At 44.7% G+C, this 17736-nt stretch overlaps 1 protein-coding gene and 1 pseudogene across 10 annotated transcripts in view; one reads left to right on the top strand and one right to left on the bottom strand.

Annotated features, from left to right (window-relative positions):
• Nucleotides 1–17736, top strand: part of DENND1A (DENN domain containing 1A) — a 553926-nt gene that overhangs the window by 449119 nt on the left and 87071 nt on the right. The window lies entirely within an intron of this gene.
• LOC130682779 (Y-box-binding protein 1-like) overlaps nt 1–17736 on the bottom strand; it is a 57845-nt pseudogene that overhangs the window by 20419 nt on the left and 19690 nt on the right.

Here is a 17736-nt window from a genome sequence, read left to right as displayed (position 1 = left end):
AGTGTGACTAAAATGGGACGCACTTGTTTGCTGTCACCCAAGACCAGCAAAGGCTCAGTTCCTCATGTGCTCACCGAGGGTGTGCCATCCCTCTGCAGCCTGGAGGAAAGGCTGAAAAGGCAAGGTCCTGAAGCAGGGGCAGCCCTCCTCGATCTCTAGCTGCCTTTCATTGAGCACATCCCACATGTAAGGCCTATGCTGTGGTGTCTCCTGTCCCTCCCTTCGGCCCCTCCCAGTTAGTGTTTGTATGGCCACTTTACAGATAAGGAACTGAGGTTCAGATGGGTCTGGTCACCTGGCTTGTGCCAGTTCAGAAGACAGACCCATCTGACCCCTGGCTCCATGCGCTGCCGGGACAGCAATGTGTCGCCTCTCAGACACTGTCTTGTGTGCTAGCTAGCCGGGAGCCTCTTCAGCAGAGCGAAGCTTCCTGATATGTGCCTTGCTGCTCTACCCTTGGAGCCAAAGCCCATCCATGGTCATATGTAAAAGTCGATTACCCATCAGGCATGTTGTTTTTGCAGGTTACCTAGCGGACTGGCGTGTGTTCTAGTGTGGTGATTATAAGGTGAACCACCCCGTTTGCCTTTAACACAGGACCCCTGTTACCCAATCCACTGATGCAGAAGGAACTGCTCTCGTCTCATCCCTTTATTCCTCATTTCACATCCAGTTCCTTCCCTGTGCCTTTTGGAGGCTGATGGTATATTGTGACGTGAATGTGCATTTTGTAAATCATAATTTTACTTTGTATTTAAATAAGCTGTGTGTACACAGTGTGAGATGTGTGCAGGACACAGCCAGGAGTACTATACTCTCAATTCCTCTGGCTCCAATGTTTTTTTCAAGTTTGAAAATGTGTTAGGGAGAAGACAACATTATGATAATTGGAAGTTCAGTGTATCTGTCTTTTTGCTCTATTCTTTTATACTTTTTTAGATATAATTAACACTTCACACTTTACCTGTTCCCTCCTTGGTTACCTTTGACATTTTCTTGATACTTATTTAGATGTTCATGGCACCTTTGCTTTGAACTCTGGTTAAGAGAATCAGTAACTTTTAAAATAAGTATTTTTCCTAACTGAAGATATGCAATTAGTGAATTACATAAATGTGGATGTCCACTTATCTTTTGTGTGTCCAGATTGAGACACAGTTATATGAAAATAGTAAAAGAAAAGTGATTTACCATCAAATTAGAATACCTGCTGTGAAGTTGTGGAAACAGCTCACTTTATTACATTTCCTAGAACAGAGCATTTCACAGAAGATTGGAAAATGTACATAGAGAACTTCATGGGTATCATCTTCGAATTTTCAAACTGTGAATGATGCATTTAATTTGAAATGGCTTTATTTTCTGTAAGCATGTGTGAAGACAAATTTCAAAGGTATCCTGGAATTTGACTCTCTCCTACCAGATGCAGACAATATGATCTCACTGTCATCACCAAAAATGAAAGTAAAAAATGTGCCTTTTGCCAAAACTTTTTCTACTTCCCTAGTTAGTTTTAGGAGCCTGTCTTGTGTAACATTGGCTCTGGATGTGCCAAGTCTAGCTGAGGCAGAATTTCTTGATTAGTTCCATCTCTCTTTGCCTATGTTATTTGGGAGCTGTCAGATAATGTCATCATCAATCCATTGCCAATGTGCTTGAAAAAGAGTCATGAAACTCTAGATGGATTTTGATGCTAGAACTTGAAAGATAAAAAGAAAGTTGTTTTCTGAGTGAATACATTTTAAGGGGAACTGAACAAAGCCAAATGAAATTTCACAGTGGAAATGGAAACTGTCTTTTGACTCTCTGAACACTAGTTCTTTTAAGATGAAAAATAGGTTTTTTATGTTAATATTTTCCTGCTTTCATCCAGTTGGGAGATAAGTCTTAATCTTATGTATCAGCTTGAATGGCTCTCAGCCTAGAACCTTGCACATAAATGCGTAATCAATGAGTTAATACACTTAATTGTAACTACTGTTATCCTCAGTTGTAATGAAGGTGCCATTTTTTAATTTGAGTCATTTGCTACATCAGATGACTTAGGTCACCTTTTTGTAGATAATAAGATCGACTAATTCCCCTTTGTATAGAAGTTATGGGTCTCTGTATATAGTACTTACAAACTTGTTCCTCTCCACCCAATTACTCATAGGAAAATACTGTACTCTCAAGAGTATGTAGAAATTGTGAGCCATCTCCAGGTTCTGAAATTTGCATATGTGTGTATTCTGCTTGTCCTGAAAGCAACATCTCTTAGTGGAAAGAGCCCTGAGCTTAAGACAGGCCCTCGTTAAAATGGCTTTGTGTCTCTGGACAAATAACTTACACTCTCTGAGCCTATTTCCTCTTTGCGAAAGGACCTTGCTTACCTGAGTAGGTTGTGAAGACAATCATGGAAATATTTATTAACAGTAGTCAAAGTAATAGCACTTACTTTGTGCCTGCTAGGGACTCTTTAAAGCACTTGATGCATATTACTCATTTATCCTCACAACAACCCTGTGAGGTGAATACTATTATTTTTCCTATTGTACAGATGAGAGAACTAAAGCACAGGAAGGTTAAGTGACTTGCCAAAGGTTACACAGCTAGTAAGTGTTAGGATTGGAATTCTAATGCAGAGTGTCTAGGTCCCAGAGTCCTTGCTCTTAATCACCATGCCGTGTTGTCTCTCAGAGCCTGACACGCAGTAGGTGTTTGATAAATGCTTGTCATATCTGGAACCTCTCAGCTCAGGAGCATGAAGGGGGCATACTCATGCATGCTGAGGAGCAGACACAGTGGATGGCTCTCCTAGCCTTCTCTTCTTGATGACAGGGCAGGGCACTTGTCTGAGGGAAGCCACATTGCTGGATAGAAGAAACAGAACCTCTCACCCAAGGCTCTCTGGGATCATCATGTCACTGGGGAGTCTTTAAATATTCTATTTCTAAATTTTAAAGCTAGTTTGGGTTTTACTTACAGCATTTAACATATGAAAAATCACTGGGAAAGTGGGCTTATAAGTAGAACGGTTGTGTAATGGAATATTTCACGTTCCGGTTCAGCCATAAAGCTCAGGGCTGATAAACAAAGCATCTGAAGCCAAATGGCTCTTCATCTGACCCCAATTAAAATAAAGATTTCCTTCCATTCTGTCCTGGCAGAAAGGAACATATTGTTGCCTTTAAGGGAGTTTGGTTAAGTTAATGAAAGATTTTTATTTCATTTTTCCCCCCAAATACAATATCTAATTAAATAAGATTCAATTTGTTAGAACTTCTGGTAGGGGTATGTTAACTCTTTTAAAGCTGTGTTTGTTGCCTACATGCCTCAAGATGTAGAGGGTACTTATAAATCCCACTTCACAATCCATTGTTTAAAGAAGAAAAAAGTTCAAGTCATTTTAAAGGCAGACATTTTCTTCTCCAGGTATATCTGTTTACATATCTATATTACAGCATCCTGTATATGTAATAGCATGGATTCTGTATAAAATATCACATATTTACATAAAGCCCTGTTTCCTAGAAGCATTTGTACTTGTACATATTGTAATTTACCAATCACCATAGATCTGCCCATATAGAATATCTCACACAGGGAATTGTAGCTGCTAAAATATGTTAGGTAACATAAGTTGGATATTGATGCCAAATTATCATGGAGTTCCTTCAGACTTATCTTGAAGAAATATGTGACTATCTAAAGAATTCATCTTTTAACATTAAGAGTGAACACCAGCCAACGCTTTTGGGGGCGGGGGAAGGTTTTTCTTGTGTCATGCTGTCACTGCTTTTTTGTAGCCTTTTCTATATATGCCACAGCTCGTCATGACTATTGAGTCTATAATTACCAAGCAGAACATTTTGGTGTCATTATGGAGAAGTTCTCTTCAGCTCAGCTAGGCATGAGGAGGCAATTGGTTTGTAAGCCCCTGATCCGTCCCCTCCATACCCCTGAAGCCCATGTAGTCCATGGAGCTGCAGGGGAAAAGGGCTGGCCTTGGGATCAAGAGAGCTGTCCTTGGGAAGCCCCTCCCATCTCTGGGCTTCAGTTTCTTCATCTTTAAAATGACAGAGCAGGGTCAGCAGGTCTCTGAAGGCCCCTTGGCTCTGCCTTTCTCAGATTCTGTATTCAGTAGAGCAGAAAGTAGATGATGCCTTTAAATCCGCTAAGAATTTATAGTCAGATGCTAAGGATTTCTGTTCTGAGGAATAGAAAGTCTTTAAGTCTATAAAACCTAAGGCATCTAAGCCACATTCTTAAAAACTCTGTTACTTTGCATGCAGTGGCTCCATCTGATGTTAGTGAGCATTTATTTACTCAGCATAACTGAACACCTACTCTGTGCAGGCCTAGTGCCAGGTGTATAAAGACAGGTTATTCAGGGCCCTGCCTTCCAGAAGCTTATTGTCGATGATGGGGTAGGGTGGGAGGAAAAAGCCAATAAAGAGGTGATCTCTTTCTTAAAAGGAATCCTACAGTGTGTGTGGAGGGGAGAGGGTGGTGAGATGGTATAAGAGGATATTTTGGCTGGATATTTTGAAAGGCAAGTGCAGTCTCACCAAATGGAGAAGGGGTACTCTTTCCAGGCAGAGAGTCATGGGAATGAAGTGTGCAACATACTGGGGCAAAGCAACAAGTTCTGCATATTGAAACAGGGCTGTGGGCTGATGAATGTGCAAGAGGGAGAGAGAATACTAGAAAGGAAGGCTTGTGGAAAACCTTAGAAGTTCCATTCTAAGAAGTATGCCCAGTGTTTTTCAAACTGGTAGCAATAGGTGTTCTTTGAATAAAAAGGGTTCTGTAGCCAAGAGACTCTGGAATAAATTGACTCATTTCCCCACTTGGAAGTACACAGTGTACAACGAAGAATATATATATACACATGCTTCAGCAATTACCATATTGAGCTTAGATTAGCCCAGTATTTCTCAAACTTTTGACCACTGATCCTTCCGAAGCAGAAGACCTGTTAATGCTGTGGGGCCAACTTGAAGGCACAGAGCTTGAAATGTGTACCACTGAAGATACAGTCAGTAGAAATACAGGATCTGCTCAGCAGTTCAGATTACCCTACGCTGGAAGAGGAGCTGGAACTGGGGGAAAATGGCAGGGGAGAATGTCACCAGTATTTAGAAAGGTAATTAGACACCTGGTTACACTGGAGTTTAAGGCACTTTCAAGGAGAACCCCTTCCCCTGAATACAATCCATACCTTCTCCGTGCTGACATATGAGCCTTTCATGAGTCTTACAAGCAGGAGGCTGGCCAGATATTGATACTTAAAGTCATCTGCCTGGCAGCCTTTCAAGAACTCATAGATGATTGGTGACCTGACACAGGAATGGGGTTGGTATTAGGAAGTTGGAGGCAGAAGATGAAGACTGAAGCTAAAGGTCCCATGACTCCCCAAAGCCTTTTGTTGAGGGCCTGCTATGTGCTGGGACTGTGCTAGGTACTTTTCCATACACTCCCAACTATTCCTTGAAACCCTCTAAAACATACTGCTCTTTTTCCACTTTGATGAGTAAGGAGAAAGGCATAGAAAGAATCGTTGTATTTCTCTTCTATGGCTAACCATATAAATAATACTGGCTGTTTTTTGAGTTTTATTTTCATAGACCTATCTCCCTTCCACCTAAAAAATCAACTCCACTCCTCAAGTAAGTCCCAAATGAGACTTGGGAAATGAGACACTGATTTTATAAGCAAAACCATAGAAGTTAGCAGTTGCTTCATCAACCTAGATCCCATGCTGAGAGAGGGAAAGGTCTTAATTACTGTGTAAGGAGGCTTATGTCGTTGACTATCCCAAGGTCACATGGCTGATAGGCTTGGAACCCATCTGACTGACTCTTAAGTCCCTGATCTTAATACTGGACTGTACTGCCTACCCCAGATAGCTTACATTTAAAACCACTGACCACCAGCCAGGCACTGTACAAAGCACCTTGAATGCATTGTTTATTTACTCTCCCCAGCAGCCCTTTGTGGTAAGTGTATTATCTTTGCTTAATCCAGGAGCAAACTAAGGCTTTGTTAAGTAGCCAAGGTCACAGCTAGACATTGCAAAGCCAGGAATTGAAATTCTCTGTCTGCCCATTACTCCCCCTAAATAATTCTGAGGAAGTTGTTAAAGAAGTTGCTCAGACATGATTCTTACAGACATATTAGAAATTAGTAGGCTTTGTTTTTGGTGTAACAACACTCTGGCTCTGGACTAAATTGAGCCCAGAGGTTGGTTAGATCCTGGTTTTGATGCTGGAGATGATTAAAACCCAGATTTGAGTGAAGATGTTTCTGCATTAAATTTAGCATGTGTTATCAAGCCAATGGGTCAACAATGGGTTTAAAGTATAAATAGGAGTTTGCCAAATGTGAAGGGGGAAAATATCTGAGCTTATTTTTCTCTCTGGGACTGAATGTTGATGATACACTTAAGAATGATACCAGAATTCATATAGAGCTTGAAATTGGTACCCTTGTTGCCTTGATTTGCTTTTAATTAAAATCTAGTCTCACCCTACCTGCCAACCTGACATGATTGGAATCCTGAGATGTGATGACTTATGGAGTCCTTTTGGGTCTGCCTTCTCTGAGTGGCTTTAAAAATGCTTGTTCATGTAGAGACCATGGTGTATCCAGGTGACCTGCTTCATTTAAAATCTTTCAAATGATGAAATCTGGGAAAAAATATGTAAATTTTTAGACTTTCTGCTTTTTGATTAAACCCCCACCAAATGTAGGCTGACTGGCTGGACTGAGTATGGTGCTCTTGCCCTGGTGTGAAGGGAGCCTCTGCTTCCTTGCTCATTGATTCATTCAGCAGGGTGCTTGCTCTGCACTGGGCTCTAAGGGCACTGAGAGGGGAGGACGCAGGCCCTGCATGCCAGGTGCTCATAGGTGAGTAGAGGAGTCAGCAGCATTGAACATGGTGAGAAATGCTATAGGAGCAGCCAGCTCAGCCATAGGAGAGGTTGCCTGTCAGCACTTTCCCTAAGAGGTGACAGAGCTGAGCCTTGAAGGATGAGTTACCGCCATCACCATAAACCTGCAGGCAGGAGAAAGTGGTGGGTAGGAGGCATGTGGGCTCTGGAGGCTAGCTGCAGTGTCCTTGACAAGCCCATAATTTCTTTGTGCATTGTTTCCTTGTCTATAAAATGAGAATCATTATAGTCTCTGCCTCTTGGGGTTGTTGTGAGCATTGAGTCATTATCTGGAGAGTGACTAGAACACTGACGGATGCATAGTAAGGAAAACAGTAAATAATCATTGTCATGTGCCAGAAACCATCTTTTAAGTACATCAGCTCTTCCCTACAATCCTTTATGCTATGTGGACTATCCTCCTAATTCACATGAGGAAACCAAGCATTGAAAATGGCTAAGTGATTTGCCCAAAGCCATGCCTCTAGTAAGTGACTGAGATGGTAGTTGAATGCCAACCCGCTGGGCCCCAAAGCCTTGGCCCCTGCATCACACCTTCTTGCTCATATCTTTACTGTGCATTTTCTTCTTCCAAGCTCCTGGATAGTTTGAACAGTGTTTTTGCTTTAATGGTAGTTAAAACTCCTTTGAGAAGAGAACAATTGTTGACCTGTGGTAAGACATGTTATTGGGAGAAAGGATGGGCTTAGAACAAAAAAGCCCTAAATTCAAATCCCAGCTCTGTTCCTGACCAACACACTGGTGATCTTACCTAAGTTACTTTACTTCCCTGAGCCTCCTCAGTATAACAGGGATAATCATTCCTGTCTCACAGGGTTGGTCGTAGAGACAAAATGATGGTGTGTGTAAAGCCGGTGTGTGCCGAGTGCACTGAGTAGGGACCTATAAATGTTAGGTGTCCCTTCATCCTTCCTCACCCTCCTGTGTTGTACAGAACCCCTCTTTGTAATTAGAATTCCCGGGCAGTCATTGCTTCCAAGGCTTTACAGATTTAAACCATCTTAGTTGTCAGCATGTAAATCCGTCTATTAAAAGTGTCTTTCTGACATGAACCCCAAAATGGCACCCATTTTTTTTCATGTCCTGTACATCTTCACGTACACTCTTAAGGCTCCTTGCACAATGATGACCTTTTCCTCGCTCAGTGTGGGATCTTGGTTGATGAAGCAACTGCTAACTTCTGTGGTTTTGCTTATAAAATCAGTGTCCCATTTCCTAAGTCTCATTTGGGACTTAATTTGAGGAGTGGAGTCGATTTTTTTAGGTGGAAGGGAAATTGGGTCTAAATTTCATAGGTCTATGAAAATAAAACTCAAAAACAGCCAGTATTTATATGGTTAGCCATAGAAGATAGATTCAGGACACTTCGTTTTTGCAATCAGACAGTGCCTGTGAGGCACTCGCCTATGCTGCTGAAAGGGAAGCAAGCAGCGTGGTAGTTCACATCAAGAGTCTCAAAAATCTTCATGCCCTGTCAGATTCAGCAAGTGTCTTGAGTCACCGCTGGTCTCGGGGACCCATGTTATGTAGTCACCCCAAAGTGCTAGCTGCACTCACTCGAGGAGGTCAGCCCAGGGACCAGCCGCTGCGACACAGCATTGGTAGGTGCGGTGGCAAAGGGACACATGGGCCATGGAACCCCACGGGGCGCACGCCAAACCCAGCCTGAGAAAGGGATGCTGGGGCTCAGTGTTAAACGTTGTTACCCAAGGAGGGCTTGCAGAGGGACCCGTCATGGAGGTGAGCAGCGCTGGTGGCTGTGTGGCTAGAACATACCGAGGGGCAGCGGAATGCAGGAGACTGCGCTAGGGAAGCAGACAGAGCCCATATCCGGGAAGCCCAGAAATGCACATTCTGGTTCTCCACCCAAAACAAGTTTGATTTCAGAGCTGTGTGAACTCAGTCCCCACCCAGGACACCTGAAATAACTAGGCTGCAGTTTTATCTCTGTGCTCCAGGACAGCAGTAACAGTGTCCTAATAGCAGCTTCTAATTAGATGTTATCACAGTCCTGGATTCACTGCTGAGCTGCACACCTTACAAGTGGGCCTGATTCATGGAACATTTGTGCAGTTGTGCCATTATGAAGAGGTATTTATTCTCATTTTTGCCTTCCCAGGCCAGGAAAAGTCCTAATTTGTGTGAGGCAGCTTTGATAATTAACAAAGTGTGTTCTGTGGAGTGAAGCAGTGAAACCCAGGACCTGTGTATTTATGTGCTTAGTTGTAAATACCAGTGAAATCCTTAAAATGAAGACCTGTGTGTATTAAGAATAAAAAAGAGTCCACACTGGCATGTCCTGTCCAAAATCACTCGATGAAGCTGAGTTTGTTGAACTCTGACTAGTACTTAATTTCAGCTACTTTTTTTTTTAAGCACCAGGGAAAGCAGGAAGGCTCTCAGATCTTCACATTTCCTTTTTTGGGAGAGATGACAGTGCTTCTCTGAAGTTTGTTTCTTACCTTTCCACCTTTAAACAATTGATTTTGATTAGAAACATTACACCCAGCATTTACTTTGACATCCCTGAGTACAAACAGTCATTTTAATGGTTTTTTTAAAAACAAAATCATGACAGGGACATCAATCCTTTGCCTGGTGTATGAAGGCCTGGTGTATTAATTGGCTGTCAGATTCTGAAGAAATAATGGATTAATGTGCTTGATCTTAACACTCTGCTCAGAGACTGAAGTTTGATCCTGATGTCCCCAGTCTCTCTGCTTAATGCAATTACAGGTATGCATTCAGGACATTTGAGTGGATTGCATTTCATTAATATGATTTGAGCAGACAACATTAGGATGCTGTCGGGTCCTCTCTGACAGCTAATTACTAGAATGAAACGTGTATACCGCTAAGGAACAATGGTGCCCTTATTGGGGCCATTAAAACAATAGAAAAATCGTGCTTTAAAACACTCAGAGAGTTACTTTCCATACTTGCAATGGGCCATGAAGATCGCTCAGACGAGGAAAGAGATGGGCAGGAGCTGGAGGAGGCCCTAATAGCAGGACTCTTGATTCTCTTGGAAAGAATCCGCAAGTCTAGCCTGTTGTCCTTAAAAAGGAGCTGAGACTTCGCTCATTTGATATTGATCTAGAGCTCTTCCCAGGTGTGGAAGTGTCATCATCTCTGACCACACAGACCTGATATTTTGCCCCTCCCCTTTGCCTTCTCCCCACCCACCTGACTGCCAGATGTCTTTTATTCTGAAGAAAGTGGCCTTTTGGACCTATGGTTTATTAAATTTTTCCTTTGAGGAGAAGAATGGGTCTTTGTCTTGTGGGGTTTTGACTCGGCCACATGGGCCATTTGAATGTCTGCTTATGGAGGGAAGAGCTGCAGGGTATTAGTGAGAGTCTGTCTTCCTGGGGCTATTTCCAGCTCCCAGAACCCCCAGTCCGTGCATTTGAGAAGAATTCATTTGACTCCCAATGTGTGTCCAGCACTGCTGGTTGATAGTGATAAAAGAGATGAATAAGGTGCCGCTCCCCCTCCTTCAGCTCCCCAAACCCTGTGAGAGAGACAGACGTTTGAAGAACTGAATGAGATAATGATGGGTTGGAATAGATAATGTCAGAGAGAAGTATGGAAGAGGGAAGGAAGAAGACTGTTCAGAAGAGAAGATGACCTATGAGGCTGGTCCTAAAGGATGACTAAGAGTTTGCTTAGAAGTTAGGAGGTGAGGTGGGGCTCCCAGACAGAGGGCAGCTGTGCAGAGGCGAGGACATGGGATGGCCAGACTGTGTGTCCTTGATAGGGACATCTGGCTTAATGATCCATCTGTAGACTGAACTGAAATAGTATTCTTTGCTGCTGTCTTGAGGATGTGTTCTGCAACCACGAGCCACCTTAGCCAAGGCTCCCCAGAAAAATCTTGAACTCAGTATCAGGAGTCCTCAATTCTAACCCTAGATGTACCCCCAAAAAGCTGTGTAAATCCCCCCAAAATTTGTTGGTCTCAGTGTTCTCATCTGTGAAGTTGAGACACCGCCAATTCTGCCAGCCTCCTGGAGGGATGGGGTTAGATTAAAGAGAGCGCAGTTGACGGCCCAGACTCCCGTGGCTGCCAGTGCGCGTCAGAACCAGGAGTTAAACTTGGACAAGGCCGACTCCGGGACCCATACTCACCGTACGGCCCCAGGCACCCGAGGGGAGAACCAATGTAAAAGTTGATGTTATTCGCTAGATGGGAAGCCCTAGGGGATTCAGCCTCATCTTCGGAACCTCTTCCAGAAACAGGAGGAAACATGAAAATGCCCAGTGCTGAAGCAGCTGTCAGTTGAGGGACCCTCAGACCTGACCCACTCAAAGAAATGAGCTGTGCCACTCCACCAGGAAATGTGAGAGCCTCTGGCTGCCTGCCCAGATCCCTGTTTCCCAGGAGGCAGCAGCCCTGGTGGAGGGCATTTCCCCCCAAAACGTTGCTGAATGTTTTTAGAGTCCTAAAGACAGATTATCCCAGCTCCCCCCAGTATGTCTGCCTGTCCTTCAAACTGCTACCAGGAGGGAGAGCCGGAAGCTGTTTGTGAAGTACCAGCAGTTGCCCTCTGGTCTCCCAGCCTCCAGTCTTTTCCCTCCAATCTGTTTTCCACAGCCTGTCCACTTCCCGCCTGCAACTTTAAACAGCACCTCCTCACCCAGCAGGGCTTCTCAGAGAGCCCAAAGGCAGAGGGTCTAAGAAATCAGCTCCCTGACCAAGCTGAACTTCTCAGGCCCGCCGGACAGTACAGATCAGGGCGGAGCCTGGGACTTACTCTCAGTTCTCGCACTTGTGGCCTTTAAGAGCCGCTTTGTGAGTCTCCTGGGTGACGGTGTGTCTGAAACCTGAGAGAACAGCTTGTGTGCTAGCACCACCCTCTGGGTAACTCCGTTAGTCCCGATGGCGGTTCCCAATCCTCAGTTTTTATTCTGACAAGTGAGTCACCTCTCGTCTTGTACGCTCTTAGTATTCTGAGTGGTCGCTGTGACCAGAGGGCCTTGGTGCTAAGCAGCGTCGCTGGGAATGGATGTGTGAATACACCCTTGTTGTCCACAGTTGTGGAATGGGGATGAGCCTGGCTCCCTCCAGGCTCACAGGCTACCGCATCAGGGAGCGTGAGCTTCCTGAGGACAGGCAGTGCCTCAGTCACCACCCGTCCCCCGTGCACTCCCCGGTGCTTGGGAGAGTGGTTCAGGGATGAGGAGCCTGGAGATCACGGCCCTGCCTGGGAGCCAGGAGGCTTCTGCCCACCTGTAGCTTGTCTCAGACTGTTGGGCAAGTCTGCTGCCGTATCAGGGGTTCCTCAGGCGGCAGCCACAGGTGCCATCACTCCTTGAGAGCCTCATTGGGTAAGCACAGAAGCCCTGCTTTCTTCTCTGAATTTTATTTGTTAATTTCTCCATGTAGCACAGCCCTGCCAAGACCTGTTTCCCTCCTATTACCTGGCTAGCATTTTTCTAATGGTTCCTTTCCTAATGACCCTCAAACAAAGAGATGATGGTGGAGGGTAATGCATCACTCCTGCCTCTCACTGCCTGGTCATTCCTGCTAACAGGCTTAGTCGTGCTTCACAGTCATTATCACATGTCGCACTGTCTTTGGGATGCAGAGATGATTTGCCAGCTCAGTAATGCTTCATTTTTACTAAAATTACTGTATTTCAAAAAATGGACATGTACTCCTGAAAGATCTGATCTTAAACCCCCCCTGGTCCTCTGGTCCATATGGGATAGTGTCTCAGCACCTTGGCCTGGCATCCACAACATTCGTGGTCTGGCCAGTGGCCTCCTCTTTTCACTTCCCTTCACATTCTCCTCCTGTCACCCCCAAGGCCCCCTGTGGACAGACTTGTTCTTGGGTGCCCTGGGCTGTTCTACTCTGCAGTCTTGCTCCTACTCTCTCTTTGCCTGGCACCCGCCCCCCCAGGGTCTGCCCAAGCAGACGTTCAAATATCAGCACCTCTGTGGCACTTTCCCTGCAGCCCCAATGGGACTGACCCTTTCCTCTTTCAGGCCTCCTTTATACCGAGGCAAGCCTCTGGGCTGCCCCCTAAGCCCTCATGGCCCTTCTTCCTGTGCCCCTCTCTCCTGTGAGGCTGGAAGCGCCTCAGTCAGCCCACCCATTGGCCTACCACAGAGCGTGACATGCAGGGAACCTTATGAATATTTGGGGAAGGAGAGGAAAGGCCTGAGAGGTGCTCCCAGGCTTGCCCAGGTAGGACTCATCTCTGTCTTCTTCTGCCGCTCCAAAGGAGTCCCTTGGAAGCCCTCTTGGAAGCCAGTTTTCTGTATATTAGTCACATGTACCTTTCCTGGTAGGTTGTGAGATCCAGTACCCAGGTCAGACAGAGAGCCAACTGGCTCAAGAGTGAACTCACCCGAATCTGGGGTCATAGAGGAACTGGGTGGGAGGATGGGAGAGGGGGTAAGGAGTCAAGTTTGGGACATATTGATGTTGAGGTGTCCATGGCACATTTAGGGGAGATGACCAGAAATAGTGAGACATTCAAAGGAGAACAGTGGGCTTCCCAGGACTTTCGGTGGGCTGGAGGCCCCTCTAGCCTTGATGTCTATAAGACAACTGGAAGTGTTCTCTTTCTGTGAGGCAGCAGAGGAGCACTTACACAGAGCCTTGACGTGTGGTTGTCCTCAGAGACCCTCCTTACAGGGCTTTCTGCTCACTAGAGTCAGCTGAGAGCCAGCCAGCTGACAACAGTACATTAGGAATGTTCACCCCAGACCCTCAGCTTGTAAGCTCCTTGAAGGTGGGGACTGTGTGAAATAAGGCCCCACGATGCCTATCTGACAACTAGACTTGCACAGGCATCCTGAAAGGGTTGGCTGGAATAAACCTGTCACCTCTCAAGACAACTTGAAGGAGAAAAGATCTTTGAATGTGTATGCTCTGTTTGTTGACTAAACAGCCAGTCATTTTACATCATGGTCATACTTAGTGTCTACAAGTTTTGAATCTCCGAGTTGACAGGAAACTTAGAGGACATCCACCATCCTATCAATGCCTGTCTCCTCTTTCTCAGGTCAGCTGACTTCTGCTTATACACATCTTTGTTGTCAGCGAAACTCACTCTTAAAGAGCCAAAATCCATCACAGTTTTTGTCCGCCAGTCCTAGTGTTAGGCTCTGTAGCCACACAACTATATTGCTTGTGACTGCCCTACCAGTATTAGAAGAATAAAGTCCGTTCTCACTAAGCCTTCTCACCCCATCCTTCAGCTAGTCTTTGGAGGGCTCTAGTTTACCATTGTCCCTCCTCAAATGCCCAAAATACCAGGTATTCCAGATGTGGTCTACTGAGAACACAACTCTCCCCACCCTTACTTTAGCCATGAAGTGTGTGATGTAATAGACACTACATGCGGCAACTGAGCACTTGAAATGTGGGCGGTCCAGATGGAGATGTGCTTTAAGGGTAAATATACCCCAGATTTCTAAGATTTTAATGAGTAAAACAATGTAAAACTCACAAAGAATTTTCTCTATTAATTACCTGTTGAAATTATAATTTTGTATACATTGGGTAAAATACAGTACATTAGAATTTCCCATGTTTGTTGTTACGTTTCAAATGTGCTACCAGAGAACTTGAAATTACGTATGTGACCCCCATTATACTTCCACTGGACTCTACCTCACTGGAGTGCAGCTTGAAATTTTCTGCTTCTGTAAAGGTAGTGGGTTGCATTATTCCTTTTTTGACTCATGTCATGCTGTTGGCCATTGCTGAACATGTGTTGAGCATAAAATTCTGCATCTTTTACACATAAATTACTTTTGAAACAAGTTAGCCTTGACTAGTACTTTTAGAGTTGAGTTTTTGAACCTAAGTGTAGGGATTTACATTTGTCCCAAGTATATCTCAATTTGGTAGTTTCAGTCTCCTAAGAATTTTTAGATCTCTGTTGTCACCATCTCCTTTACAGATTTAATTAGCATTGTCTGTGTTTCCAAGTCACTATTGATGATGTTGGTTAGGATCAGAACAAAGTAGAAAGTTCTGCACACAAAGTACATTGGCCAATAGGTTTTGACAACAGCTACAAACCCACCATTCTGCCATGGTTGTTCAGCAACGTCTCTCCATTTTGTCCACATGGAGACTGAGTTGTCCAGATATTCACTAACACCAGCCTGTGTTGTATCTAAAGTAGCCTCCTCCCCTCCCAACCCAGACCTACCCACAAGCTGCCTTACCACCTGTTAGGAAAAGAAACAAAATCTGGTGTGAGTTGTTCTTTCAGTATTAGACATTGAATGGATTAACTAATTTTCACTAAACTGTGAATGACTGATAAGAGCTAAAGTTTTGTATTTAAAAAAGAAAACATACAAGATTTTACTGGGGCCTTTAGTACCACAGACAGATGGAGAACTTTATTTGGAGCTTATGCAGAGTAAATAGGGAACAAGTTTTGGAACTTAGGTGAACCTTAGAAGGGATGGGGGACTTGTCCAGTGCCACTCAAGTCTTTCCTTGTTAGCTGTTGCTGAAGGACAGTCCTTCCTATAGCTGTGATGAAGACCAGTCAACATGGTCTAGTGAGTGCCAGGATTCATCGATGGGAACATTTCCTGCACATGCCCCCTGCTGTGTGGCAGTTCACACTGAGAACTTCTACCCACATTCTCTTTCTTAATGTCCTTCAGTCCTAGTAAGTTTTGGAAATAGGAATTGAACCTCTAATTCAGATCACGTACTTTTGGCTTGAACTTCATCTGTGTTTTCAAACCCAGTTCCCTCTTTCTTAGTTAGATGTGTAGTTTGGTTCTCTCCTGAAGCTGTGCATGTGCAGGTGTGTGTGTGTAGCAGAAGGAACAGAAAGATACCCTCTCAGCTGGCAAAGGGAAATCTTTTTTCCCCTTCCTACCTTTGAAGCCTTCACTATAGGAAATGTTTTGAGCATGAGAGGCTAGTGGGGAGCATTAGCAGGCCTCCTGCCTGGCCAAGTTGTAAGCATTAGTCTTTCCTGGGTGGCTCAGCAGGCCGTTTCTCCCTTTTGTTGGAGATGATAGATGAAGGTGCCTGTTTTCAAGCACATTGCATGAGTGATACTCACTTTATTTCTGGTTTATGGAGCATTTTCCCCCACAAAAGACAGAGTTTACTTTGTGTAATGTTAACATCTAGCTGTGACACTGTCTCTTTAAGAGAACTATATCCTCTGCTCCGTAGATTTTGAGGTCCCTGTCCAGAGGGAGGGTGGCGAGACCTCTCAGGGGCCACAGGGAGGATCTCTTACAGAACTAAAACTGAGGTGGGTGAAGGGATGAACCCTTGACCACAAAATTAATAGAGGATCAAGATCCTTGTGGGTATCTTGCCCGTCAAGAAAAGAATAATTTCTTGAGTCGAACTGAACAATTCTAGTCGACTCCTCAAATTGCTGCAAACCAGACTCCTTCACTGAGGCCTGTCTCAAAGGATGTGGTGTCTTTTGCATTTGGAATTAGCTGGATGTAATGAATTCTGGGTTTTACATATTTATTACCATTGTCCATAATCCCTCTGGTCTTGTAACCATTTCTACTACCCAGCCTGACTCCCTCTAGGGAAAACAAGGAGGAAGCTGGGAGGTGCTGGCAGTCACGGAGGTAGCTGGGGGAGGGGGAGCTCTGTCTGTCTTATAGTTGAACAAGCGGGGTTCAAATCATGACTCTGTCATCCATTCATTTACCCCAACAAACATGTATTGCAACCCTATGCTGATCCAAGCACCGTGCTCTGGTGGATAGCATGTGAAGATGCATGAAAAACAGCCTCTGCCTTGAGATCTTGTCTCAGGGCAGATACCCACCTGTACCCAATAGGACACCGTATGGTGGCTGCCGGGCGGAGGAGTCTCTGGGCTTTGTCGGAGATTCCGGGAGGGAGGTTTCAGGGCACTCGGGAGGTAGCGCTTGAGCTGGGCCTTGAAAGGGGAGAAGTAGGCATTTGCCAAGCTGTGTAATGGAAGGTTGCTTACTTAACCCCCCTGAGCCCCAGTTCCTTCATAAGTTCATAAAACACAAGGGCTCAGACATACTAGCATCCCTTTATGGAGAGCTTCCTACTGTGTAATGGGAAACAGGCAGTTGGTTCCCTTTTTTTTTCAATTTTTCCTTCTAATTATTTTAAAGCTATTGGTTTTATAGAACATTGTGTATATTTTACATATTTTTGTGATTTTTGTTGTTAAGATCAAGAGAATTATGGAAAAGGTTCTAAGGGATCTTAGCTCAAAACCTGGGAGAAATAAGCAGGGGTCTTTATGAAGGGCGTATGCGGCCAGAAAACGTCCCCTGGAGAAGTGCATCCAAGAGAGCCATTTGCAGGCCGCGGGCATTGGTCTGAGAGCAGCCTCAGGAGCTGTCCTGTGTTTGCTCGCCTTGGGTCGAGAGCCGTGACCTTGGCTCCCAGCTGAAAGACAGGAGTGGGAGAAGTGAGTGTGGAGACTGTTCTAGTTAGGACGGTAGCAGCAATAATACTGAGGAGGAGAAGAACGAACCTGCAGGCTTACTGACGTGGCCCTAGACATAGGCAAACCTGGCTTGGCCTTCCTTGGTTGCGGATCATAGGAGCCTAACTTAAACTGGGTTGGGCAAAAAGGACAGGAGGGAGAATTTCTTGGCTTATGTAACTGAGAAGTCCAACACTTCCCTCGCTACAGGCATGGCCAGATTCAGGAGTCAGGTAATGTCAAGTTTCTCATTGACCACTGCTTGGCTTGGCTTGGCTTTGCCTGTTCTTATTTTCAAGCCTTGTCTTGATTTGCAATGGAGGCATAAGAGTCTGTGTGGTCCCTAGAGCGTGAAATGAGGCCCT

Source organism: Manis pentadactyla, chromosome 3 (assembly GCF_030020395.1).
Source record: "Manis pentadactyla isolate mManPen7 chromosome 3, mManPen7.hap1, whole genome shotgun sequence".
Taxonomy (NCBI): Eukaryota; Metazoa; Chordata; class Mammalia; order Pholidota; family Manidae; genus Manis; species Manis pentadactyla.
This window is presented reverse-complemented; position numbering and strand designations above follow the sequence as displayed.